At 42.7% G+C, this 27,863-nt stretch overlaps 1 long non-coding RNA gene across 1 annotated transcript in view; it reads left to right on the top strand.

The window, feature by feature from the left end:
* Positions 1-3,104: 3,104 nt before the first annotated feature.
* Positions 3,105-27,863, top strand: part of LOC106559606 — a 49,743-nt gene continuing 24,984 nt past the window's right edge. Inside the window, exon 1 of the long non-coding RNA XR_005368292.1 lies at positions 3,105-3,410. This is a non-coding gene — a long non-coding RNA (uncharacterized LOC106559606). The remainder of the gene's footprint in view (positions 3,411-27,863) is intronic.

Genomic DNA, 27,863 nt, shown 5'->3' with positions numbered 1-27,863 from the left:
CCTCTCAACAAGGAAAGAAGACAGTGCCCCTAATTAGACCTAGTCTTGGTGGGACAATCAATCAAAGTGTTGCATCACTCCTTGGTCAAAAGATGGTCTCATGACCCATGACAGCTCAGTCAGATTATTGTTCCAGGGAACTTGAATCTAGAGAGGACACATGAAAGGGCTAAAAATCATTAAAGATGCTTCACTCAAAGGGCATGGATGTCTGGATGTTCATATCTATATGTTTCCTGAAACCTAGATCTTTAAACTTCCTTAACTTTTATTCCCTTCTAAAATTTGGTTGTTGAGCCATTGGGTTGGTTCTGTGAAATACCTGTGAATTTCTTCCTTCCTTCCTTCCTTCTTCCTCCCTCCCTCCTTTTGTCTTTCTTTTCTTTTCTTTTCTTTTCTTTTCTTTTCTTTTCTTTTCTTTCTTTTCTTTTCTTTCTTTTCTTCTTTTCTTTCTCTTTTCTTTTTTTCTTTTCTTTCCTTTCCTTTCCTTTCCTTTCCTTTCCTTTCCTTTCCTTTCCTTTCCTTTCCTTTCCTCTTTTCTTTTCTTTTCTTTCTTTTTACCCTGTAGGTAGGTAGATCTATCTTCTGTTGCTAGAGACCAAAGAACTCTCCCATACCTGAGGACTTTGGAATTAGCTGAGCCTAACTCTACTGTCACTTGCCTGAGTGACTGGAAAATGACTTCTCTAAGCTTCAGGTTCCTCTCTTGTAAAATGAGGATAGGAATGCCAGATTGGAGGATATAGAGGATGTTTATATGGCACTTGACCCTAGACTTTCAATTAATGGCAGCTACTATTGTGAGCCAAATTTTAATCATCTCTCCCTGAGTAGTCATGATTTTCCACTTATTGAATATCTGTAGAGTAGATGAATGAATCCATGTGACAAGATAGATTTTCACAACTAAAACCCATAGCTGAATTTCTTTAAGGAGTTACACCACCTTGGGTATTAAACATGTGATTTGTTGCTCAAAAACTTAATATGAGAAAATCTCCATGACCTGGGGTTAGGCAAAATAATTCTTACGAAGGACAACAAAAGCAAACTCCATAAAAGAAAAAAATTGGATAAATCAAACATTATCAAAATTGAAAACTTCTGCTCTGTGAAAGACAATGTCAAGAAAGTAAAAAGACAGTCTAGAGACTAGGAAAAAAATCTTATACAAATCACATAATCAACCAAGGACCCATATTGAGGATACATAAGACCTTAAAAACACACAACCTAATCTAAAAGTGGGTGAAAGACTTGAACAGACATATCACACAAGAGGACATATGGAGGGCAGAGAAGCACTTTAAAAGATGTTCAGCATCATTAGGCATTAAGGAAAAGCGAATTAAAGCATAATGAGTTGCAACTACATACCTATCATACTGGCTACAATAAAAGTACTGACAATATCAAGCATTGAAAAGGATGCAGAGCAACGGGAACTCTCCCACGTTACTGATGGGAATAAACTATGGCTCAACTACTCTGGAAGATGACTTGGTGGTTTCTTATAAAGTTAAACATACACTTGCCACATGGCCCAGCAATCCCACTCCTGAGAAATGAAATGAAAACTTAGGTTCACACAAAACCTGTCCACATTTTTACAGCAGCCCTGATCATAATTATCCCGACTTGGAAACAATTCCAATGTCATTCAACAGCTAAATGCGTATACAAACCGTGGTCTATCCATACAGTGTGCTAAAACTCAGTAATAGAAAGGAATAATCTCAAAGAGGTCATGTTGAGTAAAAGAAGCCAGTCTCAAAAGGTTACCCACTGTATGATTTCATTTGTACAGGGATTAGGGGAGGGTGGAAGGTTTGTCAGTAAAGAGCACCAAGGAGTTCTTTGGGGGTGATGGAACTGCTCTATATCCTGATGATGGTGGTGGTTACATGAATCTATACACGTGTTAAAATTCAGAGGACTGTAAATGCAAAAAACCCCACAAAAAAACCTTCCTGTATGATAGTTAAAAATCCCTTTTCATCATGTAGAGTGAGATTGTGTTCATTTGGATATTTTTGTGTCCTGTAGATCTACCCCAACCAATACAGTAGCCACTGATCACTTATGCTAGTCCCAACTGAGGTGTGGAGTAAGTATCAAGTGCACATCAGGTTTTGAAGACTTAGTACAAAAAAAAAATGACATGCAATATCTCAATAATTTTTTAATCCTGAAATAGTACTATTTTATATTGAATTGAATATTTATATTGAAACAGTACTATTTGGGACAGATTTGGTCAAATAAAACATATTATTGATTAATTTCACCTCTTTCTTTTTACTTTAAAAAATGTGGTTACTTGAAGGCTATCACTACAATAGGTAGCTTGGGTTGTATTTTTATTAGACAGCTGCTCTGGATGACGCAGTCAGGGAGGAATGGGGAGGTCTGGATTTTTCACTCTTCATCTGGATCTGCAGGTGCAGGATTGCCCTCCTCAGGGCTGAACAGGATGCACCCAGGGCTGAACAAGACTGCATTTGGGGGCCGCTCACCCCCTCCCAGTCTGTCTGAGAGGTGAATGCCTCTTTCCACAGCTGCTTCATTTCCTGTCTGGCTTTTGGGAGGCTTTGGAGGAGAAGCAGGTGAGGGCAAGGTGAGACGGGCTTCATCAGAGGTTGGGGTGGTGGTGGCATCAAGTGATGGGTTAGACATGAGAGAACCTCGGGCCTTTGTTAGACTTGAGCTAGAATGCCATCTTAGCCACTGGCTAGCTGTATAGCTCTTGTTCTTTCTTAGCCTGGGTTTCTCTGTGTGCAGGAGAGAAAAACAGGTCTTGGAAGGGTTTCCTGGCCTGTGAGGGCTGCCCTGAGGGTGCCTAGGAGAGCGCAGGGAATGCACCCAGGAGGCCTTCTGGAGGTGGTCCTCTTGCTCCTTCTACTACTGCTCCTGCACCCCGGGCTCTGGTCTCCCTCCCCCTCCCCCTTAGTTGAACCCCGCAGCACTCTGCCCAACTTTTCTCCCTGATTCAGCACTGAGAAATGCCAAGGCAAGCGTTCCCATGAAGCTGCTTGTCAGCAAACACCCACTCCTGCCTCCGCTGCCCCCCCCCCATGTGTCAGAGACGGGCTTGGACTCCACGCGAGGCCGGGGCGCTGCCAGCTCCAGGGCTGACTCACACACACCCCTGCACAGAGGCTTCAGAGATCAGAAATTGGAGACTCCCGAAGAGTGCGGCAATCCAGGGAAGGCGAGAGGCCCTCCGGCTCTCAGGGGGGCTCCTGCTATCTCCCTGGATTCCATTTCAAAGGCATGAAGGCCTTGGTTTGGGATGTGTGCGCCTGGTCTGTCTGGTTCACTTTTTCTCCTTTGCCTTTCGTTTCAATTGAGCTGCTGCTAGTTATTTTGTTGCACGCCTCCCACTGCTCAGTGTTGGCATCAAATGGTAGGTAGGTACGGTGCAGCCTTATCAGCTGCATAGTTTGTCAAAGAAGCTTATTGGGTACCTGTTTGGGCAGGCACTGTATGGGGCTCTGTGGAAGGGATGTCCGAATTGGAGGTCTCTTGGGGCTCCCACGCATGGTAGTGGTGGTTGCTACCTGGTAGGGCTATATTGATCACCACCAGGACTTTAAGAGCCACAGGGTTCTGTTGGATCCCCAAGTTCAGGGGGCCGTGTGGCTTGAGGACCTCAGATTTAGGCCTGGGGTGGGACTCAGGCCATCAAATGAGGCCCTGTTTCGGGATGGAGCAGTGTGGTATGGGGGTCAAGGACATGGCTGTTGGCATCTGGCAGCCATAGGGTGTTTGCATCTGGGCTCCTCCACAAGGGGTCCTCTGGCTGCAGAGCCTGATCTGGGTAGGCCCCGCTTTCTCGGCTGACACCTGGGGTCATAATACCACTTCTTGCAGCTCATGGTGAGAATGTGACACCTGCCCTTTACTGAGCTGCTGCTGTGTGCCACAGACCTCACTACTTTCCAGGGGGTTTCAAATTTAATTCCTCTAACAACCCCACGAGGAAGGTATTGGTTTTATCTGCGTTTTACAGGTGAAGAAATGGAGGCTTAGGGAGGTTAAATACTATGCCCAGATGTAGATTCTAGTGCTCTGCTCCACACACTGCCTGACCCAACCTTCTCCATGTGGATGCTCCGGTGGGGACAGGGACGAGGGCTTCTGGAGCACGTGGGGTGGGGTCTTGGACAGCTGAGATTCCTCCCCTGGGAAGCCGGGAGGTGGCAGGGGCTGGGACTGTGCGTGAGCTAAGGCTCTGGACCTCTGAAGCATCTGCATTGTTCCATCCGACTTCATTGGCAAAATACACACTCAAAGGTAAAATTGGAGAAATTTAAGATGGTGATTACAGAGCGTCAAAACCCAGGCATGGGTGACCCCTTGAGGGCTGGGCCTGTGTGACTGCACTGGGCAAACAGTCACAAAACTGACCCTATTTTAAATGCTTTTTATGGCATGAACTTTTCTAAAGTGAGAAGTAAGTGTGTGTGTGTGTGTGTGTGTGTGTCTGTCTGTCTGTCTTGCTGTGTATTGGGTTTCCTAAATTGGGAGTGGACTCATCTACATGGATGTGTGTATATCAAAACATCCAGCAGCAACTCAACCAGTGTGACTCTGGGAAAATGAGTGCAGTGTCTGGTTATCTGCATACATGGAGTCTCTGCTGTTGGTTCAGTGGCCATACTGAAGACGCCTGAGTGTGCAATGCTCCTCCCTGCCCAGTTCAAAGAGTGTTTAGTTCACACCTTCCTTGGGAGGGAGAATAGTGCTGTGGCTAATAGCTTCCCTCCAAGGACTCCAAATACTTGGAGTTATTGATCAAACTCCCGACTCTGCAATTTTCTTGCCATTTGACCTTGGGTCAACTACTTAACTCTCTGGAAGCTCAGTTTTGCCATCTGTAACATAAGCGAATGGTACCCAAATTCTCTGACTCTTTGAGGATTATAATGACAAGGGCATGAAAAGCATCCAGCACAGTGCCTGGCATGTATCGACACTCAGTAGATATTGATCGCTGTCATTATTCTTGAGTTTAAGAACAGCAACAGAACTTAAGAATTGTGTGTGTGTGTGTGTGTGGGGGAGGTAGTTAATTATCAAACTGGAATAGTACCAAGGATAAGATGGATGAATGAATTCTGAGAACTTTTCTCAGTAGTTTATTATCTAATAATAATGCTTGAGATGTGTTCATCATTGTATAGTCCACAAAGCACTTTCTTACACATAATTCCACTCTAGCCCCACAACACCCTTGCAAAGTAAGAGGAATGAGAAATTTATTATCCTGTTTTACAGATTGAGAAACTAGAGGCCCAGAGATTAATGACTGCTCATTTATTCAACAGTCATTTAATGGGCACTTACTGTGTGCAAGACACTATGCTAGATTTGGGGATAAAAATGAGTAAGAGGGTTTTTTTCCCCTGCCCTTTTGAAGAACTTATTGTGGGTCAGGGTAGCTAGAGCAGGCTTGCAGGAGGATGCTGACCTTAAGGTAATGTATCTGTCAGGATAAATCAGGTGATGGTGCAGAAATAGCAACAACAAATTTCTGGGACTTAAAGAAATGAAGATTTATTTCTCATTCATGCTATTGGTCCATCATGGGTCAGCTAGTGGCTCTGCCCCCCCTAATTTCACTCTGAACCAGACAAGTGGAGCAGCCGCAGGTTGGAACATTGCCGGTTGTGGTCGTAGAGGAAACAGATCTGAAACTGGGAGGGTCTCACACCAGCAATCAAATTCTTCAGTCATGGGCCAGACTTTTAATATGGTTGCACCCAACCACGGGGGGGCAGAGCAGAAAGTAAAATTCCACTATGTGCCCAGAAGGCAGAAAGCTGGAAATATTTGGTGAGCAGATGAATAACTACTCCAGCTGGGCAGGCTCTGAAGGATGGGTAGGAATCAGGTGAATATTGGCCAGGTGGGTTTGGTGGGGAGCGTAGAAGGGTGAAGAGGAATTGGAGCCTTAAAGAGAAAGAGGCTGAAAAAAAAAAGAGAGAGAGAGAGAGAGGCTGGTAGGAGGTATGGGGGGGTGGGGGTGGGAAACAATGGGAGAGACAGGAGGCAGAAATGCGAAAGGCGCTGGGGGAGGAATAGTGAGTCTGCCAGTCTCACTGGAAGAGTTTGATTCAACAGTTTATTTAACAAGTACTGACTCAGCTCCTATGTATATTAAGCGCCGGGACTGCAAAAGAAGGAAAAGCATGGTGCCTACCTTTGAAGAGCCTACAGTCCAGTAGGAGAGCTAGATTTTGTACATGGAACAAAGAGAATCAAAGTATAAGAATATTCTTATTCAAAGTATAAGAATATAAGAAGAATAGTGCTTATATTTGCCGGGTACTCTTCTGGGATTTGTACATATTTGAACTTATGTAATCATCTTGTAGCTTCACAAGGTAGATGCTATCATTCCCATTTTATGGGTGACAAAACGAGGCATGGAATGGCTAAGTGGAGAGCAGAGGTGGGCTTCAAGTCCAAGGACTCTCAGTCCAGTGTCTGTGCTCTTAATCCAAAAGCTTTACTCTACTGTTTTTTGTTTGGTAACTTGTGAGTTGGGGCTGTGCCTCTACTCTTGGATGGCAAGTAGTTTTGCCTGCAGATCCAAAATGATAGATTGTTATTGGCTGCTTGGAGCTCTGTGTTGGGAAGAGTTCCAAGACCAAGCTGGGACTCAGGGAGGAGAGAATGATGTGATTAATTAGTAATGCCTGCCACGGCATGAGAGGTGGTATTGTCAGCACAATGTATTTGGTAACCCTCGTCTATTTAATGCCCAGGGCGAAGTGGATTTAATCAATTTATTAACAATAAAGACAAAACCAAACAACTAATTCGTTGACCGTTTGCCTCACTTTTCAGTCTGTTTTCTTTCTTCAAGGCTCCATCACGTTTATGGCAGCCTAGGTATTCCTTGCTTGAGCAGTTAGCTTTCCTTCCTGGAGATTAATGTTTAAAATATCAAAACTGTAACCCCTCAGGCAATCATAACACCTTAATTGTCAAAACAACAAAAATATCAGCCATGGCCAATGTTCAATCCATTGCACCCCTGGTAAAGTCATCAGCCGGGATGGCATGGCAATGACAATAATTAAAAAAGGATTCTAATTGCTGAGCCTGATTTCTGTTCAAGGAAGAAACCATCAGTTAGCTTGGGGAATTCAGCCATGAGAGAACCCAGCTGTAGCCTGCATCATTAGGGGAATTCCTGCCCAGAAATGTTGTAAGGCTTTCCTCTGAGGGGAAGGTTCTAGAAACATTGTCTCCCTGCACCTCCTTTTCTTGGCTTTTCTTTCCTGGGTACCACTTCTACCTATACTCAGACTTTCATTTCTTTCATATTATTTCACATAATTCCTAGGAATGGATCCCAAATTTGGGTGCATGGAGATATAGCTAGAACTTGGAGCTCAGAGCTCAGATGATGAATAGGTTTCTTCTCCCTGGCCAGCTCTGATCAATTGCTCATGGCTACTGAAATGCTGAGTTGAGAGGGTTTGCAATGGACGCAGCCCGAAAGCATATAGGGATTTATTAGTGATGTCTGCAATGAGCGTGGGCTAGGGACAATAATTTGTGTAAGCTTCCACTGGCTCTGCCAAGATGGAAAGCCTGCACTGTTCCTACAGCTGTGATGTTAGTGAATGAGCTTAGGGTTTGGCCTGAAGAGGTACTAGTTCGAGTCCTATCTCTTCGCTTGGAAACGTCACTTACCTCCTTTCAGTCTTAGTAAACCTTAAGTAAACATAATACTTCTTGTCAAGTGGTTGTAAGAATTGTAGGGATGATGTACATTCCTTCAACAAATACTTGTTGAGCACCATGGGAGGTGATGGAGGTACAATGGGGTGGTACATTATGGACATGATTCCTGCCCACACGAGCTTATTGTCCAGTGTGTGTGTAGGGGGGAGGATATATTTGTTTTCTAATGCTGTAACCAATTACCACACATTTAGAAGCTTTAAACAATATACATTTTTGTATCACACGTTCTGTGTGTCGGGGGTCTGGGCACAGCTTAGCTGGCCCCTCAGCTCAAGGTCTTATAAGGTTAAACTCAAGACATCCACTGAGTTGTTCTGTTCTGATCTGGAAGCTTGACTGAGGAAAAATCCACTTCCAAGCTCATTTAGGTTGCTGGAAGAGTTTACTTTCTTTCCATGGTAAGACTGTAGGCCTTGGTTTTGGCTGACTATCAGCTGGATTCCATCAGGCCATAGAACATTGATTGTCTCAATGCACCCCCAACCCCCATCTCTTTTCTTAACTTTTCTTTCCTGGTTACCACTTCTAGAAGCTACCCATAGAAACTGCCCATGACAACTAGAGGCTTCTTGTAGCTCCCTGGCCATATGGGCTTCTTCAACAAGGCCAGTTACTTCATCAAGTCAGAAAGCAGAGTCTCCTGCTCCAGTCTGCTGAAATGGAGTATTATGTAACCTAACATATCCACGGGGGTGACATCCCTTCATCTTGCTGTATGCTATTAATTAGAAGCAAGTCATAGGTCCTACGTATATTCAGGGGGAGGGGATTATATGAAGGCATGGAAAACACAGGGTCACTGGGATCATTGGGGGGTCACTTTGGAGTCTCTCCATCACAGGGACATACAAACAAGAGTTTGTGTATAAGAGAGTACACGTATGGGACACGTAACCACAAGAATAACAGTAGTGTGATAGTTGCTATGATGAGGAGATTCAGAGTGTAAGAAGGCCTAGATTGGGACACTCAAACAGTTTCAGGGTTGTCAGGACTTCTTGGAGGAAGGATTTTTCAGGCTGAGACCCAAAGGATGATCAGGGTTAGCCATGTCATAGGATTTTATCCAGATGCTACTTCTTCTCATGACTGTGTGCCACCCAAAATTGGAACACGTCTTCAGATAGGATCTTTCAAGCACTTACAGTGAGACCCTTTCCATATTTGCTCTGGGATCTTTTCTTTGTTAATGGACCCCAAGGAAAATCAGCTCCTGGACTCAAGTTTTACAAGATGACAAGGAGATGAGTACTAGGGTGAGAGGGAGATGGCGGGTCAGGAATGGGCTTCTAGGGATTCTCCGTCCAGCTAGTGTCAATTCCCACTGGTTCTCCCTTGGAAGGAAGAGAAACTGATGGATAGAATGAGAAACCCACTATCTGGTTCAGAGTGGGCCTATAGTTGAATAATCTACGGCCCAACCAAAGCTTTTCCCATTCCATACAGATCTGTTTAGAAATAACGAGAACATTGACAGTGCCATCCAAAGTCATGTCCCAATTTGTTAAGCTTTTAGGAGGCATTACTTGCTGTTTTTGAGAATAATGCATTATAGTTGTGAACATTTGCTGTATGACAGGCACTGGCTAAGCCCTAAGTGCTTAGATGGATTATCTATCCCAAGAAGAAGCTTCTCAGACACCTGGGTAGCTCAGTAGGCCAAGTGTCTGCCTTCAGCTCAGGTCATGATCCCAGAGTCCCTTGCTCAGCGTGGAGTCTACTTCTGCCCCCCTCCCTGACCCTCCCCCCATTCTCTCTCATAAATAAATAAAATCTTTATTAAAAAAAAAAGCTTCCTCCATGTCTTCTAACACATTAAATTCTGGTAGAAAGATTATCTGTGCCTTTCCTTGCTGCCTATTAAAACCTTCCTCATCTTGCATGCTCCACCTCAAGTCCTACCTCTTTTAAGAAACTGGCCATGAGCACCCCAGGGCATATCATCCCTACCACCAAGTTTATCACCCCATCAGCCTCTATCTTCCATCACTTATAACAAGAACCATAGCATTTTGGTGCTCTGACTCACCTGTCCCTTTCTAGCTGCTCTTCTACCTTATACTCTATCTATCCCCAATCAATCTGACCACAATAACCCTGGTCTCTCTTCCTGCAATTCTTGCCTCCCTCTGCTCCATCCTGGGTATTGTGAACAGATTGGATTTTCTAAAGTTCAGTCTCGATTGTGTCACTTTATCCCTCAAAAACATCCAGTGCCTAATGTTTAATCCACACCAATTTTTCTTTTTCTTTTTCTTTCTTTTTTTTTAATGATATCTACATGCAGTGTGGGGCTTGAACTCATGATCTTGAGACCAATAGTCACACACTCTACTGACCGAGCCAGCCGGGTATCCTTAATCCACACCAATTTCACTTCCAGCAATTTATCTCAGGCATATTTGCCCATGTGTGAAATGATGGCTGCCGTACATACCGAGTGCTGGATCACTGGTAGTAGCAGCAGACCTGAAGCAACTTGCACATTCATCAATAAAGGCTTGGTTAATAAGATCTGGTACATTTGTAACTGTGGTTTTTAAGCCTGGTTGCACATTCAGGTCACCTGGGTGTGGTATATTAGAATGATCTCAATTTCTCTGCTATTTCTCCTATTGAGAAATAGAGTCTAATGCCCTTTTTCTTGTTTGGGGACTTGCTTAAGTAATAGAAGGGGATCAAATAGATAGTCTGAGACCTCCAAGGCTAGGTTATAAGAAGCTTTGTAGCTTCTGCATTGGCCTCTCGGAACTTAAGTTCTGGGATGAGCCAACTGCTAGGTAAGAAGTCTGATTATCCTCAGACCACTATACTGTGAGGAGGCCCAAGTTAGCTGCATGAAGCAGGGTGGGTTGGGGGAAAAAGAGAGAGAGAGAGAAAAAGGGGGAGGGCTCTATTCAGCCCCAGCCCAGGCCCTAAGCATGTGAGTAAGGAAGCATTTTTATATACTTCAGCTTCTAGAAATATGATGTAGACAGTAACCAAGGCTTCCAGCTGATGTCAGAATCAAAGCCCCAGATCCGTGGCTCCAATCAAACCATTCCTGCTATCTCCCATCCATTCAAACCACCCCACCAGAGTGTGCCCTCCACCCCCAGTCGCTGTGGAGCATAGACAAGCCATCCCTACTACACCCTGCCTGAATACTTGGCCCTCCGAATTGTGAACATAACAAACTGGTCATTGTTTTATGATTCTTAGCTTTTGAGGTGGTTTATTGTAGAGAACAGATAACTGGAACTCCTGGGGATCTTTTAAAATCTTCCCAGGCCATTCTAATGAACAACCATGCTGAGAATCACTGGTCCATACAATTAAATGCTATCTATCCATTTGAAGTGAATAAAGAAGCTCTCTTTGGGGTCACCTGGATGGCTCAGTCAGTGGAGCATGTGACTCTTGATCTCAAAGCTGTGAGTGTGAGATTACTAAAAAAAAAAAAGCAAATTAACTTTAGAAAAAAACTTTAGAAAAAAAGAAGCTCACTTTGTTCTGCTCTGGTATGATACCTAACTTATATTGTCAAGGGGTAATTAGAAAGTTACTGGAACAATTTTTATTTTTTTTAAAGATTTTATTTATTTATTCATGAGAGAGAGAGAGAGAGAGAGAGAGGCAGAGACACAGGCAGAGGGAGAAGCAGGCTCCATGGAGGGAGCCCAACGTGGGACTCTATCTCAGGTCTCTAGGATCAGACCCTGGGCCAAAGGCGGCACTAAACCACTGAGCCACCCCGGCTGCCCAACAATTTTATACTGTGCTACCATTTGTGTAAAAGAATTATGTAGGTACGGATCGTTTCTGGAATAATATATAAGAAAGTGGTAAGGAACTTGTGTTGGTACCAGAGAGGGAGACTGCATGGCTGGGGATCTGAGGAAAAATTTTTTTACTCTATGATAGCATTCATATTTTAAAACACATAAATGTGCCAGTTTAATGGTAAAGAAATTCTGCCTGGAAAAAAAGAAAAGAAATTATGCCTGTTGCTTACCAAATCCTTTAGCCTGATCTGGCCTCAACCTTCATTTCTAGGCTTACTATTCACTCCTCTGATTTTACATTAAAAACTGGTTGTGTTAAGAAGAATAACGGCCCCTCTCCAAGATGTCCTAATGCCTGGAACCTGCAAGAGGGACTTTGCAGATGTGATCCAATTAAGTAGTTTGAGATGAAGACATAATCCTGGATGATGTAGGAGGGCCCAGGGTAATCCCAAGGGTCCTTGTGAGTGAGAGAGGGAAATAGAAGTCAGGGAAGGAGAGCTGGGGAAGTTAGAGGTTGGAGTGATGTGGTTGCTGACTTTGAAGATGAAAGAAGAGATGCCCTGAGGCAGGGAATTTGGGCAGCCTCTGGAAGCTGGAAAAGTCAAGGAAACAGATCCTCCCCTCCTCAGAGCCTCCAGAACCAAGAGATCCCTGGGAACACAGTGACTTTAGCCCAGTGAGACCCATTTCAGACTTATGACCTTTAGAACTATAAGGTAATAAATTTGTGTTGTTTTAAACACCAAGTTTGTGGTAATTTGTAACAGCAGCCATAGGAAACTCACACACTGGTGTTTCTCCAGATGGTGGTAAAATAGGCCTTTCAAGGGAATATTAATGAAAATAATTAAAAAGTTCTCCAATATAAAACAAACAAAACTAATAGATTATAGTTTTTAATCAAGTTAAATGAGGTATAATTTACACACAAAATATGTATCAAAGTGTATGCATTTTATGTGTACAGATCAATGAGTTTGACATATACATACAACCATGTAATCTAGCATCCCAGTCAAGATATAGAACATTTCCATTACTCCAGAATGTTCCCTTGGGCCACTTCCTATCCCCACAACTCGCCCCAGGTAACCACTGACTTGCTTTTTTTCCCACTAGACAAAGTATTTTTTTAAAAGATTTTTTTTTTTTTTTAAAGTAGGGGAAGGAGCAGAGTGAGAGGGCAATGAGTATCTCAAGTAGACTCGGTGCTGAGCCCAGAGCCTGACGTGGGGCTCGATCCCTGGAGAACAAGATCATGACCTGAGCTGAAAACCAAGAGTCAGATGCTTAACAAACTGACCACCCAGGGGCCCCTAGAGAAATTATTTTTAACTGTGGGGTTTCTCAGGATCTTTAAAATGTTGAGAGGGTTGTGAATGTCCAAGGAGAGGTGCTATGATCAGGGGTTGCATGTCCAGATTTTTTTTTTTTTTGACCATGAGTCTTTTTGTTCTAGAGAATCTCACAGAATGAGGGGCTCTCAGAACACACCTGAGAAGTGCCTTTCTGCTCACCTGCTCAGCTCAGGTGTTTCCTCCCTCTTGAAGTGCCCATCTCTAGCCTTTGAAAATGTACTCATGGACAAGCACCTCCATGAAGTAGATCTTTCTCTCTGCTAAGTCTTATATTCTCTGTTTCACATCTGCAGGACACACATTGCATAATAGTTAATATTATAGCAACATTACATTTGCATTATAGACACATGGCTGTATGGTCTTTTCTGAGGGCAGTGAGTGCTATTTGCGTTACTATTACATGATTACGAGGAAATGCTCAAGTGTTCATCAAAGTCAAAGAAGCTATGCTCCAAAGTAACTGTTGAGCTGCCCTAAACTTGGGGCCGTCACTGGCTAAAACATTTTGAGGCTCTGCTTCAGACACCCATAGCCGTGTGAATTTAATAGGCTGCTGGTGAATGACTCCCTCATCTTCTTACCGCATATCAGCCCAGCACATTCCTGAGTCCTATGGATTTTATTTCAGAATGGTCTCTCCCATCCTTAGCTTCTTTCCTATGTCCTCTGCCAATGCCCTGTTCAGGTTCTTACCATGTCTCACTTACATTATTACAACAGCTTCCTAGATGGTCTCTCCTCAGTCTTGCTCCTCCTCTTATCTACATTCCATTCTAATGCCAAGATCCTGATCTTGTTCTTTTGCCTGAAAATCTCAGCACAGTTGCCCTTTGCTTGTAAGATCACATTAGAAGGGCTAGCGTGGCAAACTTGGTCCTCCCCACATGAGAACCTTTGCCTCTTAAGCTTCACCTCCTGTTCTTCTTTTCCATGTCCCCTCCATTCCAATGACTGTGGCTTCTCACAGCTTCATGGGCACACTGCCCTTTCAAGGTGCCATGTTGTTCCTTCAACTTGGGATGCCCTTCCCCTTCTCCATCTGGCAAACATCTAGTCATTGGATGACTGTTCCAAATATCACCCCAGGAAGACTTCTCTTCTTCCCAAGGTGCAATGAAATCTTTTGCTTCATTACACGTCAGTAGTAACTGTATGAATTTCTTTGGCATAGCTCTTACCTAACCGCATCACAATGTAGTGTATCGGTTTAGATGCTGTTTCCCTCATTACAACATGAGATGTGTGAAACACAAGTGACCCACTTTATCTCTGTATTCCCAGCACTTAACACAGTGCCTAGCAAAATGTCTTTGTGACTGATAATGCCTAGTATTTACTGAGTTTTTACTATGTGCCAGGCACTGCATTAAGTATCTTTGTGGGTTAACTTGATTAGTTCACTTCTTACACAGCCCTATGAGGAAGATTGTTAATGGTTCTGTTTTGCAGAAGAGAAAACAGCCTTGGAGTAGTCAGAAACTTTCTGGTACAGCTGTTTTTGTCTATTTCACCCAACTGGTAAGCGGCAGAACTTGTATTTCAACTTGGGTTTATCCCATTTGTTCTCCTAATGCTCCTTACTAGTATTTCATGAATGAATGATGGGATAAATGAATGAATGGTGAACACAGCCAGTTATTGGGATATTTAAAGTATATATCTTCGAGCAGCAGACCAGGACCATTTCCTTGGCTTGGAAAAGGAAGAGGAAACGTCTCAGCAGAGGTAATAGCACTAGGAAAGCCTGAAGACAAAGGGGTACGACTCAGAGAAGTGAGAAGACATTCCCACTTGTGGGGAGGACCAATTCTCATGTGGGGAATGTCTCTTACTACAGAGTAGTAAGTGACAGTGTCTAGAATCTCAACTCAGGGAAGGTTCCAGGATGGGGCCCTGAAGCTTGGCTCCTGCTTCTAGCAGCCCCCTTCTCCAGGGAAATTCCAATGCTAGGCTAGGCATTTCCAGTTGCAGGTTCAATGAATCAAGAAGGAGCTCCCTGTCTTCTGGGGAAGGCCACCCCTTCCTTCCCTGCCAACCCCCAACGCTCTCCTCATCTCCAGACCTGAAGGATAGTGTCAAGAAGATGTCGATGTGTCACCAGGAAGAATTAGTGTTGCTCAACAAACCTGCACTTCCCTGGTCTGTTCACTCTGTCTTCTATCGTGCCATTTCAGACCTTATCCTCCTGCTTATACTTGTAGCATTTATTTCTTCTCTCTCTCAACCCATTAACTTGATTCCTATTTCAGGGAAAAATCACAGACACTGGAGGAAACCTCTGGGAGCTCTGTTACTTTATTTACCAGGTTACTCACGTTGGACACATATGTTCGACCTTTTCCGGCATTACTGGTCAGACTCTCCATGCTCCTTTATCAGGCTGGACTCCCTGGTGTGCTCCATCTCATCCTCCACCTTCGAGAATTTCATCAGCAATTCTTCCTCTCCAGCACTCATCAGTGGATCACTTTTATCCACATACACACATGCTGTTATTTCTCCTCCCCGGGGCTTGCATGTACTGTTCCCTTTACCTGCCATGCTATTCCAGTAAATATTTGCAAAGCTTGTCTCTTTGTTTCCTTTGGCTCTTTGCACAAATATCATCTGACCATGCTGTTTAAAAGTGCAAAAATCGCAGAACTATGCTCTCCTTTCCTTTTGGAAGCAACAAGAAAGAAAAATGTGAAAACAAAGATTTAAAATTTTTAAAAAAGTGCAAAAATGTCATCCTCCCCATCCCATTTTAATTTTACTCTGTAGTATTTATCACCTCTTGACACGTATGGACTATTCATTTGACCCTCCAGGGCAGGGATTTTTCTTTTTCTTTTTCTTTTTTTTTTTTTCATTGCTGTATCTCAGCACCTAGAATAGTACCTGGCACACAACAGGCCCTAATGAATGTTTGTAGAAAGAATGATTCAGTGACTTCCCTTCCCTGACATCCCTGCTGGTTTGTAGCAACGGTGTGATTTTTCCTTACAAAGAGAGAGAGCTATTCAGAAAGATATTACCACCCACCGCTTTCACTCAGAAGTTCTTAGCACAGAGCTTCTCAAACTTTGATGTGCATTTGAATTGCCTGGGGGCTCTTGTTAAAATGCAGTTTCTGATTCAGCAGGTCTGAGGGGCCCGAGACTCTGCATTTCTAACCAGCAACCAGGTCCTATAGATGTTGGTGATCCAGACCGCACATTGAGTGGCAAGGCTGCTTTGGTCATCTTAAGCATTGGTCTTTTTTTTTTTTTTCTTAAGGAATAGAGTGAGTATACATATTTACATAGTGCATTTACATATTAACTGTGTAAACATGACACTGAGTTTAAGCAGTTCTATGTTCAATGTGTTTGTAACTGTAGTTTACTAAGTTTGTGCAGTTTCATCCAGGGTTATATACGCCCGGGGACGAAATGTTGGTAGTCTGTTGAATGATGACTGTCCATTGTCTGGGCAGATTTAGTTCAGTTTAGTTTTGGTGTGTGTGTGTGTGTGTGTGTGTGTGTGCAAGAATAACATTATTGAGGCTAATAAGTTTCCTAGCAATTGTCTGATGCAATGTGCCATGTTTTGGCAGGAAATCAATACAAAGACAAGTCCTGCCTTTCCGCTCAGATGATTATTACATCACTCTGTTTCTGTCTAGAGAACAATATGGAGTGTTTCTTATGATAATCACCAGAATCAATTAGTTTTAAAATCGTAGAGACTCCCTACACTGTGGGTACAGTTTGTGTGTCCCATAGAGGGGAAAGGGGAAAGGCAGGCAGAGACTGAAAACCAGCCAACACCCCTTTGCCAAGTCAGGTGTTCTGGCTGGAGTTGCATTGCCTTTTTCACCTAGAGAGGGTGCTTTTTGCAAACTGAATAAAAGTAGCTGTTGTTTGGTGACTGGTCCTAAAGCTAGAGAGCTGCAGAGGAAAACAGGGAGTGCTGAGCACAGCATTTGGGTATTAGGGAGGTGGAGATACAGAGAGCCAGAGCACTTGTTCTTATCAACGTCAGCATCTAACATTCATTGAAGTCTTAGGATGCACGAGGCCCTAAACCAATTGCTTTACATACATTGTCTCATTTATTCCCTATCACAGCAACCCCCAAAGTTAAGTAATAGTATTATTTATTTCATCCTTCTTACAGAGGTATAAAACTTGGAGAGGTTAAGTGACTTGTCTGGGGTCACAGAGCTATGCTAAATGTAATTTTTAAAAATACACATTATAATCTTCAGGTACATATTAAATTAATCGAATTAAATTAAAGTACAAATTGTATCATATCAAAGATTTTATTTGAGTCATTAATTAGTGCAAGAACCAGTAAGATGTTAAAGCTTACCCAAAGAGCATTAGAGAATTTGGGTATATGCAGGTGATTTAACAAAGAAATATAAGGATGGTATGGTAGCCTGGAAAATGCTCCTCCATCCTCCGAAGACGTCTATGTTCCGATGCTGGAATTTATGAGTACATTACCTTAAAGGTAAAAAGCACTTTGCAGGTGTAATTAGGTTGTGAATTTTGAGATGGGTAGATTATCCTAGATTATCTAGGTAGCCCAATATATTCATAAGTGTCCTTATATGAGGGGGGGGGCAGGAATATCAGAGTGAGAGACAGAAGAGCAGAGGCTAGAGTGATGTGCTTTGCAGATGGAGGAGGAAGAGGCCACAAGCTACAGAATGTAGGTGACCCTAGAGGCTGGAAAAGGCAGGGCTACACATCTTCTTTTAGAGCCCCCAGGAGAAACCAACTCTGCTGACACTTGATTTTAGCCCAGTGAAACTGATTTTGGACTTCTGGTTTCTAGAACTAAGATGAATTTATGTTGTTTTAAGCCCGAAGATGTGGTACATTGTTATAGCAGCAGGAGGAAATTAATACAGAAAGATTACTGGATTAGATAGAAAGCTGGTTAATGTCCAACAGAGCCATAAACCATAACCCTTGGAGCTAATTCTTCCACCAGAGTTAAATGATTTGCATCTTTACTGAACCTAAATTTACAAGTTAACCTCTGCCCCTGCAGAGATGAAAATTGCCTGGTCAGTACAAAGTCAAGTCCAACACTGCACCAAAAGAACACCCAGTAGTCCCTTCTGGATATTCTCAAGGTTAGGACACTCTTCTAGATAGCTAGGAAGTGAAGGAGCTGGGATTTGAGCAGGGTTTTTCCAAGTGCAGGGCTTACCTTCTCACTAGCATCAGTTGGTAGAGTAGCAAGGTAGTCTGGGACAAAGCAAATTGTGCATGGGAACTGAGAACATAGCCCAAAGACTGTCAAGGTGAATTTACCAATTCTTTCATGGTGCATTCCCTGAACACAGGACTTTCTCCCTTCCTGGCCAATGGTGGAAGTTCCTACTTAGAGGCAACTGGCTGGCTCAGTTGGTAGAGCATACAACTCTTGATATCGAGGTTGTAAGTTCAAGCCCCACACTGGGTATAGAGATTAGTTAAAAATAAAATCTTTAGGGGTGCCTGGGTGGCTCCATTGGTTAAACATCTGGTCTGATTCTTGGTTACAGCGTAGGTTATGACTTCAGGGTCATGGGATTGGGTTCTATGCTGAGCATGGAGTCTGCTTGTCTTTCGCCTCCCCTCCTACCTCTGTTCACATTCTTTCTCTCTCTCTCTCAAATAAATAAATAAATAAATAAATAAATAAATAAATAAATAATAAAATCTTAAAAAAGAGAAATTCCCACTCTAGCTTTCTGAGAACTTAGAGTCAAGCTTTTAAATAAGTGGTTAAAGTAAGTTCCCAGTGGGTGTATCTTGAGAGGTGTAGTATGAAGCTGAACTCTCACCTCTACTCCTCCCCACCTTGTTTAGGAGCAAAGGTCCCTGAAAGTCTTTTCTTTAAAAATATCTTACTTGGTTAAGCATCGTAATACCTTGTCTAGCAAATGCTTGATAAAAGTTTGAATTGCATATGGTTTGGGGGAAGAGAGAAGTGAAGACTTTGGGGTTGGGGAATAACTAAAGGAGCAAGTGAGAGGTGCCAAGAACTAGCATGGCCTTCTTAAGAGATGGTGTGCTGAAGGTTCTGACAGGTGGGCAGCTTTTATAGGGGAGTTGGAGCTATGGTTAGACTGGCAAAGTGTGGGCCAGTGTCTTGATGAGGGCTGGGGAACATAAGTTTACATTATAAGGCAATTATTCTTGACACTGAGTAAACATTAGAGTAAACTGGGGAGAATTAAGAAATGCACCGACCCTATATCAATTTGCTAGGGTTGCCATGACCAAGTACCACAGACTATGTAAACAAAAATTTATTTTCTCATGGTTTTGGAGGCTAGAAGTTTCAAGATCAAATTGTCAACAGGATTGATTCCATCTGAGACCTCTTCTTGGCTTGTAGTTAATCATCTTTCCTTGTGTCTTCATATGCTCTTCCCTCTGTAGCTATGTCCAAATTTCCTCTTCTTATAAGGATACCAATCAGATTGGATTAGGGTCCATCCTAAAGACCTCATTTTAAACTTTACCTCTTTAAAGATTCATCTCTGAATATAATCACATTCTGAGATACTGAGGGTTAGGACTTCAACGTAGGAATCCTGGGGGGACACAGTTCAGTTTATAACAGACTCCATCCCCAGAGGCTGATTCAGGCAATCAGGAATGGGGCTGAGACTTTGATATGGGAAACTCCATTTTAATGTATGCCCAGGAATAACAACCACTGCTGTGGGGTCTACGCTGCAGGTGATTGGGAATGAAAACTGAGGAATAAGTGGGTAGATTTCTGCTGGTGAAAGCCGTGTACCTGGCTCACCAGGATGGCTTTGGGAAGATCATTCAAAGATGTTGTGCATTAGTGGTTTCCTCTGTGAAGTGAAGACAATAGCTTGGCCTGCCTTCAAGCAGGAGGCCGGACTGGATATTTTTTGAGGTTTCTTTCAGTTCTAAGATTTCTTATTCTGGAAGCAGTGGTAAGGTCAGTTTATGGTGGTGGTGAGTGTTGGAAGAGACAGGGAGAGAGTCACTTTTAATGTGCTCATGGCCACCACTGTAGCATCCCAGCCCTACCACCATTACCATCATTAGCAACATCACCAACATCACCAGGTTCACCACCATTATTATAAGCACCATCACCATTGCCAGTGTTCTCTCTATGCCTGCTGCCATCACTCCTCCCGCACTGGCATCAGCATATTATCATGAAAAGCAACTCCATCAAACTCAAATCCCTGTGCCTGTGCTCCATATTTCCCTTTCCAAGAGGCTGAAATGTTCCAGTTTAAGGCTGGGGCATAATCTTTCTTTTAATTTTTTCATTTAGGACTTGGTCAGTAAACAGTGACATAAACCCAACCAGACATGGAATAAGCAAAACAGAAACTTCTTGGCTCAGAGAAGAGCAAGGGCAACTCTGATTTCAGGCATGGCAAGATTCAGGGCTCAGATATAATCATGTGTCTTGCCTTTCTGTGTGGCTTGTGCTCTGTTGGCTGAGTCTCAGGTTCCCTGTGGTGGCAAGATGGCAGCACTAGCCTTGTCCTCTCAGATTTCTTGTATAATGGAAAAGAAAATAATAGAATTAAATAATTCAAAAATATTTATTGAAGGGTGCCTGGGGGGGTTCAGCTGGCTTAGTGTCCAGTTCTTGGTTTGAGCTTGGGCCATGATCTCAGGGTCCTGGGATCTATCCCCCCATCAGGCTCACTGCTCAGCAGGGAGTCACCTTGGGGAATCTCTCTCTCCATCTCCCTCTGCTCCTCCTGTCTCTCTGCCCCTCCTCCACCTCAGACATTCTCTCGCTCAACTAAATCTTTAAAAAAAATTTATTGAGGGCTCACTGTATGTCACAGGCTCTTCCACATGCTAGGAATACAGAGAGAAAGAGAAAAGCTTCCTCTTGTCATGGGGCTTTCACAGGAAAGCCCTTGAGGGGTCTGATTGGATGTCTTTGGACACCTGCCAGCTGTGAACCAATCACTGTAGCCAGGAGTATGGGATGTGTTAATTGGCTTGGGCTGGGTCATGTGTCCCACTTAGGAAATGTCGGTTTCTTTCTGAGTGCAGGGACTAGTCATAGTTCTATTTGTGGTGTGCCCTGGGGCATAACTCAGGGACTTGTCAGTAGTAAGCAAATGAGAAATAACATGAAAGGAGTGAACAACTGAGTAAGCAGAGGAGAGAAAGTGTGTGATAGGCAAATGTATAAAAACACTTTGAAAGTGGACAGAGGTAAACAAATCAAACCATAAAAGGATGGCTATCAGCTGCCAATCAGAAAACGGATATAATATTAACTGTAGATTATTTCCTAAAAATATTTGCACTGTGTGTTTCTTATCAGGATAAGAAAATCCTGCTCGTTATTCTGGGGAGTATTAGAAACAAAAGGAAAACTGTGGTTACTTTCCGAGTTGTCCTTGGGCCACCAAACCCAGGGATCGCTCTGGGACTCATACTTTGAGGAGCAGGTGAAAGAAGAGATGAAGAGGGCTTACAGCTGGCAGCTAAATATGTTGATGTCATTATGTAAATGTCTGCTACCTTCATCTTTCCTCTTTCACTCTCTCTGCCTGCGATGGGCAAGTAGGAAACATTTCTCCCCAGTGCCTGAGGTTCTTAGGCACAGCTTCTCAGTTCCTTTGATACAGGCTGCCCTTAGTGTTCCTTTTATGTGTATTTCAATTGGTAAAAAAGTAGAAGGCAAGAAAAAAGTCTAGAGGAAAAATTTATACCTCTAAAACTAACATGTCACAGAGCCTTTCATTGGTTCTGGATACTCAAAGTTCGGTTTCACGTATCTTGTACAGCATCTAGATAGTTCAGCACTTGCAGGAATATGTGTGTTTTCATTCCACCATTCAAGGAAGGACATGCAGAGGATGCATCAGAAGAGGTAAACTAAATTATTAAGAGGCACCTACATTTGAGCAAGAGCTCAAAGTCTATGAATTCAAGGATGGAAAGACCAAAGCTTTGAAGAAATAAGCAAATGCTATGAATTCACGAAAGACATAGAAAATATGTCTGTAAATGAACTTGTTCACCAAATTTCAAGACTCAGATAAGAGGGGCACCCATGAAGTTTCAAAAGGCTAAAAGAATCACAAATCCTGAGTGTGTTTTCAAACAATGGGGATAAACACTCGGAATTCCATGACTTTAGAAGTAGCAATGTTTGAAAAGATAAAGTCCTTTGAGAATTTGGATAAATTCATGGATGACAGACCAAGAGTGAGTCTTCAGAGCCTGGAGGATGCTCTAGATGCAGCCCTGCCCACAAAGGACAATCACATCCACCCTCAATTCTGTCAGAGATGGAGTGTAAGACAAGTGTCCAGATGGATCATGGGCAGGCCGAGGACAGCTCTCAGCAATGCTTTGAGAATAAGCGAGGAGATCTGCTGTGTATTTGAGGGTTTGGTTTTTTGGGTTTTGTGGGTTTTTTTTGACTCGATGGTTACCATTAGAATTAATACCATGAATAAATGATTTAGCAAATAAATAAAGGGGAATGCTGAATAAAGGGTTTTTTTTGTAACTTTTAATTTTGAAATAATTACAGATTCATGGGAAGTTGCAAAAATAGCAGAGTCACATATACTCTTCACCCAGCTTCCCCAGTGGTGGTATCAAGCTGTAGTACAATATCAAAACCAGGAAACTGACATTGGCATGTTACTATTAACTAGACTACAGATCTCATTTTGTTCTTATCATTTTTGAAGTGTGTTTGCGTCTATGTAATTGTATTCATGTGTAGATTCCTATAACTACCATCACAATCAAGATGGACAACTGTTCCAAGGAAGAACTCCTTCACACTACCTCTTGCATTCCCACTTCCCTATCTTCTCCCATCCCTGGCAACCATGAAGCTATTCTCTATTTCTATGGTTTTGTCATTTTTTATCATGTTACAGAAGTAGAATCATACTTCAAAAGGCATGTGACCTTTACAGGCTGACTTTTTTTCATTAACATCATGCCCCCAAGGACCATTCAGGTTGTTGCGTGTGCCAATGGTTCATTTTCGTTGGTGGTGAGTGTTTCATCATGGATATACGAGTTTGTTCCACCACTCACCTATTAAAGGACATTGCAGTTGTTTTCAGTATTTTGCTATTATAAATAAGGCTGCTGTGAACATTTGTGTACATGTCATTTGTGAATATAAGTTTCCGTTGTTCTGGGATAAATGCCCAAGGACTGTGGTTGCTGGGTTCTATGGTAAGTGCATGTTTAGTTTTACATGAAACTGCCAAACTGTTTCCCATAGTGGTTGTACCATTTTACATTGCCGCTAGCAATGTCTGAGAGACCTAGTTTCTCTGTGTTCACGTGAGCATTTGATATTATCCCTATTTTTCTTAAGATTTATTTTTATTTATTTGAGGTGGGGAAGGGCAGAGGAAGAGGGAGAGAGAATCTTAAGCAGACTCTGCACTAAGCATGGAGCCTGATGTAGGGCTCAGTCTCACAGCCCTGAGATCATGACCTGAGCTGAAACCAAGAGTCAGATGATTAACTGACTGTGCCACCCAGGTACTCTTGATATTATCCTTATTTTTTACTGAGCTATTTGAATAGGTGTGTAGGGATACATCATTGTGGTTTTAATTTGCATTTTCTTAATGACTACTGATGTTCACTAACTTTTCTTGAGCTTCCTTACCATCTGTGTCTCCTCTTTTTTGAGATATTTGTTCATGTCTTTGGGCCATTTTCTAATTGGATTCTTTTTTTAAAAAAAGATTTTTAAAAAAGTAATCTCTATACTCAACATGGGGCTTGAACTCACAACTCTGAGATCAAGAGTCACAAACTCTACCCACTGAGCCAGCCAGGTACCCTTTAATTGGATTCTTTATTTGTTTTTGTACTGTTTGTTGAGTTTTGAGAGGCCTTTATATAGTCTTCATACAAGGCGTTTGTCAGATATATGACTTGCAAATATTTTCTCCTAGTCTGTAGCTTGTTTGTTCATCCTTTAAATGGGGTCTTTCACAGCAGAAAACAAATGGAGGTTTTAAATTGCCATTTAGAAAAGCCTGACCTGTACTTGAGAGCGCTGGGCATGGTCTCTCCATTGGTTACCACTCATCAGGGCAGATCATGGGTCTAATTCCCATTTGGATGTGCTCAGTCAGCTTTAAAATAGCTCACCCCCCCCCTAGGGGTTAACTCTATTCAGTGGCTACAGGTCAGTGTTTTTCAGAACATCACAAAAAAGATGAGCTGACAAAGAGCCGTCCACCACTGAGAGAACAATTCGAAGGGCATGTCCTCACTGATCCAGGAAGTGAGTCTGGAGCATCATCTCTTCTTAGAAAACTGGAAAATGCACCATCACCAGGATGGCGTGAAAGCCAGCATTCCAAATGCCCGGAGGGTTCTCAGGCTGTTTCACCACAACATCAAGTAACAAACAGACTTGAATTCACCGGGTGAATTTAGCCAAAAAAGAGGGCCAAAACACACATGGAATTCAAAACCAGAAATAATCTCGAGTTTGAGTCATCCAATGCACTTGTCTACATTGATTGCATTCACCAGCTAAAAGTCAAATCCACTCCATGAGGCAAATGCAGCATTGACTCAGGTTAAGGGTTGCTGCCATGGGGACTACAAGAGTAGAGATTTTCTGACACACTGCCGGCATGAAAGGAATGGATTACAGCTCCGTCTTATGTAAATTTCCACTGGGGGAAAAAAGATTAAAAGGAAAAATAATCATGCTTTAGTCATTTTCATTTAAGGTAATAAGATCCTTTAATTCCTTCTTGGAAAAAGAGGCAACAGCTGTCCTGTCATAAATAGTAAGACACTTGACTTGACATTTTGCAGGAAACCAATCTTTAGCTGAAATTTTGACCTAATGGTGCACTAAGTTATGTTTTTGAAGAGGAAGATAGATTTTCTCTCAATACATGACATAAGCCGATTGGCCCCAGCAGGAAGAATTAAATACAAATTGTATCAACCTCAGTGTTTGAAGTAGACAGAGAAATCTTATCCTTCCTGCCTCTCCTGTCCAGACTGAGTGGGATCTGGAGGAGGGCGAGCTATCAGATAAAGACTATTTCACAGAATTGGTAAGTGGATGTTGGATGTTTGCTTCTGCGACATTCATTGTCTTTCCATTTTGGCTGTAGCTCCCAACTCTGATGTGTGGGTACACCTCACCCAGCCCTCAGCCTGTGTGGCCACTTGAATGAACGACCACACGGCCCTTGCACAGCACTTTGATTTAGGCGCTATCATTATTGTTATTACCATTTGCCAATGGGAGGACTTCTTCCCAGGCAGGGTGACTTGCTCAAGGTGTCAAAGCTGGTAAGTGGGAACACCTGGATTGGAACCCAGATGGTCTGACTCTGGAGTCCATGGTTTCAAGCCTTCCCAGTGTCTGCCTCTGTCAGGCTGGATGTCCATCTTTAATCTCCACCTGTAGCCCAGAATAATAGCTAGTCTGGTTGTTTTTCTCAGGGGCCCAGAAGTGTGGAGTGTTTTTTATGTAAGTCATCTGGGGAAGTTGATCTTATCTTGGGAATTCTACTGGCAGCTGAGGATGGAGGGAATTTTGTTTTTCCCTGTTCCCCTCTGGGTTCTACAAGGAAGATAAAAAAGTTTGTTGGGGGATAATATAGAAATGACTGTATTCTCTCCTTGCTTAGGATAATGGGTAAGCGGTTTATCAGCTATCTTGCTCCACACATCCTCCTTATAGGAACCCTGTGTTTTAGCGCATGAATAGTCACATGCTCCAGCCAGGCCAAAGTCTTTCCTGGAAATTTTGTTAGAATTATGGAGAAGGAAAGTTCTTTTTGGAGACAGTTGGCTTTAATTCTCACATTAGTCTGGAGCTGTGAGAGACTGTCTTCTCTAGGAGCAGAGAATCTGCCTGAGAATAAAGTCAGAACATGGGAAAGCAGAGTGGAGAGACATGTTGTTATCATGGTACCCCTGGATTTAGCCATATCTGAGATTTAAATTAATCCTGAGTCTAAAGTTGTGTGAACTGGTAAAGTAATTTCATGTTTGTGTGGATTCCCTGTATGCACGACTATTAAATTTGATTTTCTCCTGTGTGTGTATGTGTGTGTTTGTGTGTGTGTGTTTAAATTAAGTAAGCAATATGCCCAATGTGGGGCTTGACTTCACAAGCCCAAGATCGAGAGTCATGTGTTCTCCTAAGCCAGGCAGGCACCCCTGATTTTCTTCTGTTAATCTGTCTCATGCCAATTTGATTCTAAGGCCTGCTAGAAGGACCATAGCACAGAGGAAGGTCTTCCTCCCCAACAGCTGGCAGTCAGCAGGATCACTTTAACTTGCTGGCCACTTCTTGCCCTGGACTCTGCTACATCTGAGAGGTGCTTAGGACATCTGATAAGCAGCTAGCAGAAGGTAAGATTTCTTACCATGTCAGCCTCCTGGACTCTGTCTGCAGAGTCCAAAGGAGCAAGAATGGTGAGAGTCTTTTTCTCTATTTCAAAATTTAGGTTAGTAGGAGAAAAATATGTGTGGAACTAGTTCCTTGGTCCTAGTAATGCTTTGGTTAAATTTGATAGAGTATTCTCTTGTTACTAATCTGTTGCCTCCCATGGTCTTTGTATGTGTCATGTGATGTGTACACGAGGTGAAGTGTGTTGCTAAGGGCCATCCTGGAAGCCTAAGCCACAAAACTGGTGGGCACAGGTCAAGTACTTAAAAGCTGTTAGAGTGCTCGCCACCTTAAGAAGACTCCCCTGATAGGATAAGTCATAGGAAAGGTTATACTGACCCTAGGTCATCTGCCAACCTCAAGAAAAGTTCTGTGTGGGCACCTGGCCGGCTCATTTACAGTTGGTCACGAGATCAACTCATGATCTTGGAGTCATGAACTTGAGCCCCATGTTGGAGGGTAGATTGTACTTAAATTTTAAAATTTTTTTTAAAACTTAGAAAAAACCTTAAATATAATTTAAAAAAGAGAAAACTTCAGTGGATTGAGGTATGTTGTAAAACATCATACTGTCTCCAACCCCCTGGAACAACCCTCTTAGGTATTGGTGTGGTTCCAAGGGACCTAAGGCTTGGCCAAGACTGTTGATGTGCATATATTTTCCCTTCATCTCCTCTGTTCTAAGAGCTTGGCTTTGTGACCATGAGAATATTCTCTTTGGTTTCCACTATTGGAGAGTGCACTTAGCAGGGTGCATTTTGGTGGCCAAGCAGATGAGGGAACTGACTCCGACTCTCTCTCTCTTCTGTCTGGCTGTGCCAGTTCTCATGAGAGGTTCCAGCTCATAGGAACTTTTGTTGTCTAAGCCTTTGCTGCTTGTTAGTGCTGGAAAGTCCCATTCCAGTATTGTCTACACGTGTCATAGTAACAGGCCTATGACTGGAGGCATTTCACAATTTTGTGGCAGACTGGACGTATCATTTCCACCACACCATTCTTTCCACCTGTACAATGAAGGTCCTCACTTTCTTAGACTAATTTTGGGAGCAAAATTCTGGATCACGGGCTGTATCACCTCTGCCCTTGGATGCATCTTGCATCTTTGGCTAAGCCATTAAGGCTTATTGGTTTGATTTGCTGTTAGATTCTACTTGTCAATGGCCAGATGATGAATCCTTTCAATTGGCCATACTTTAAAGAAAATATTCTTTATAGAGAGCTCTCAATTTTCTTAGTAGTATAATGGCTAGCCTTAGGGACTCCCTTGATAAGATAAGATCACAGAAACTAGGCTCAAGGCTCAGAAACAAATGTCCATATCCAATGTAAATTTCCCTTAAAATTTGGCCTCATTTACCTATATAGGACCTCATCAGACCTATAAGACTTACAGGGAACATTCAGCTCTAATTTCTAGGTTCAAAGTGTACATGTTGCTCACATAGATGCTGAAAGCCAGGAAATACATTTAACAAAAGCACATGAGACTGGCAATAAGGTTCGTTTTGCTCCTACAGTCCAGGAATTGAGAATTGGGCTCTGCCAACTTCAGGCATTC

Source organism: Canis lupus, chromosome 13, assembly GCF_011100685.1.
Source record: "Canis lupus familiaris isolate Mischka breed German Shepherd chromosome 13, alternate assembly UU_Cfam_GSD_1.0, whole genome shotgun sequence".
Classification (NCBI taxonomy): domain Eukaryota; kingdom Metazoa; phylum Chordata; class Mammalia; order Carnivora; family Canidae; genus Canis; species Canis lupus.
This window is presented reverse-complemented; position numbering and strand designations above follow the sequence as displayed.